At 40.0% G+C, this 2,140-nt stretch overlaps 1 pseudogene; it reads left to right on the forward strand.

Annotated features, from left to right (window-relative positions):
• Nucleotides 1–977: 977 nt before the first annotated feature.
• Nucleotides 978–1,293, forward strand: LOC117093741 (annotated as a pseudogene).
• The last annotated feature ends 847 nt before the right edge of the window (nt 1,294–2,140 follow it).

Genomic DNA, 2,140 nt, shown 5'->3' on the forward strand with positions numbered 1-2,140 from the left:
TCGAGACGATCCTGGCTAACACCGTGAAACCTCGTCTCTACTAAAAAATACAAAAACTAGCCGGGCGAGGTGGCGGGTGCCTGTTGTCCCAGCTACTCGGGAGGCTGAGGCAGGAGAATGGCGTAAACCCGGGAGGCGGAGCTTGCAGTGAGCTGAGATCCGGCCACTGCACTCCAGTCCGGGCGACAGAGCGAGACTCCGCATCAAAAAAAAAAAAAAAAAAAAAAATAGCAAACCCAGAAATAAAGCCAAATACTTACAGCCAACTAATCTTTCACAATGTCAACAAAAACATACTGTGAAAAGGACACCCGATTCAACAAATGGTGCTGAGATAATTGGCAAGCCACATGCAGAATAAGGAAACTGGATCTTCATCTCTCACCTTATACAAAAGTCAACTCAACATGGGACAAAGACTTAAATCTAAGACCTGAAGCTATAAAAATTCTAGAAGATAACATCAGAAAAACCGTTTTTGGACCTTGGCTTAGGCAAAGAGTTTATAATCAAGAACCTAAAAGCAAATGCAAAAAAATAAATAAATAAATAATCCATAAATGGGACTTAATTAAACTAAAAACTTCTGCACAACAAAAGAAAAAATCAACATAGTAAAGAGAGATAACCCACAGAATAGGAGAAAATCTTCACAAACAATGCATTCAACAAAATAACTAATATCCAGAATCTACAAGGAACTTGAACAAATTAGCAAGAAAAAAAAATCCCCTGAAAATGTGGGTGAAGGATATGAATAGACAATTCTCAGAAGAAGATATACAAATGACCAACAAACGTATAAAATAAATAAATAAATAAAAATGCTTGGAAACCTATCAGTAAGGACCAAACGCCAAACAACCAAGGAAAGAAGGTGAGTCAAGGATGTACTCCTCTGGAGAGCTTGGGTTGCTGAGATTTGGGAGTCAGCACTGGGCCTGCTTGGAGTTCTAAGCAAATGGAAGAGTTCAGTCATGTTTGCACCTGTGGTAATGTGTGCTTTGTGTAGGAAAAAGACTCTGCTACAGAGTCCCCATGTTGTTGCTAATTGTTGGAGGTTCCTTTGGTCTTTGTGAGTTTTCACAAATGTAATATGATGCTGTGAAGATTAAAACTGATCCCGAGTTGGAAAAAAACCTTAAAGCAAATAAAGTATCTTTAGAGTTAGAATATGAGAAAATAAAGGACTCTATTTTTCATGGCTTGAAGAATATTCAAGGACCCAGGTCTTGGAAAGATCCTGACCTCTTCCAAAAAGGAAATCCAGAAATTCTTAAGACTAAGACTTGAGGCCGGGCACGGTGGCTCACGCCTGTAATCCCAGCACTTTGGGAAGCCAAGGTGGGTGGATCACGAGGTCAGGGGATCAAGAACATCCTGGCTAACGCGGTGAAGTCCCGCCTCTACTAAAAAATACAAATATTAGCCGGGCGTGGTGGCGGGCGCCTGTAGCCCCAGCTACTCGGGAGGCTGAGGTAGGAGAACGGCGTGAACCCGGCAGGTGGAGCTTGCAGTGAGCCGAGATCGAGCCACTGCACTCCAGACTCCCTCTCAAAAAAAAAAAAAAAAAAGACTAAGACAACTTGACTATGCTGATTGTTTTTGTTTTTGTTTTTTGTTTTAAATAAAAATGTTATCAACTGGGCTTTCTAATACGTACCCCTATTAAGTGGAAAGAAAATTGCAAGCTCATGGAAACCTGGATATGGGTAATTTGATGGCAGATAATCTTGATAAAAGGTCAAGTACAAGTTTTTTATTATACATCCCAATTATTTTATCTGCCAATGAAAGTAACGGTGTTGGCCACATATATTTTACACCTCAAAATAAAAAATGTGAATACTGAAGAAAAAAAAAAGGAAAGAAAAAATGCTCAACATCACTAATTATCAGGAAAATTCAAATCAAAACCAGAACATTTACACTGTTGGTGGTAATGTAAACTAATACAATCACTATGGAAAACAGACAAGGTTTTTTTGTTTTGTTTTGTTTTTTGTTTTTTAAACAGAGTCTGGCTCCCTCACCCAGGCTGGAGTGCAGTGGCACGATCTCAGCTCACTGCAACCTCCGCCTCCCAAGTTCAAGCAATTCTCCTGTCTCAGTCTCCCAAATAGCTGAAATTACAGGCACA

This window comes from Trachypithecus francoisi, unplaced genomic scaffold, assembly GCF_009764315.1.
Source record: "Trachypithecus francoisi isolate TF-2019V2 unplaced genomic scaffold, Tfra_2.0 Lachesis_group12, whole genome shotgun sequence".
Classification (NCBI taxonomy): domain Eukaryota; kingdom Metazoa; phylum Chordata; class Mammalia; order Primates; family Cercopithecidae; genus Trachypithecus; species Trachypithecus francoisi.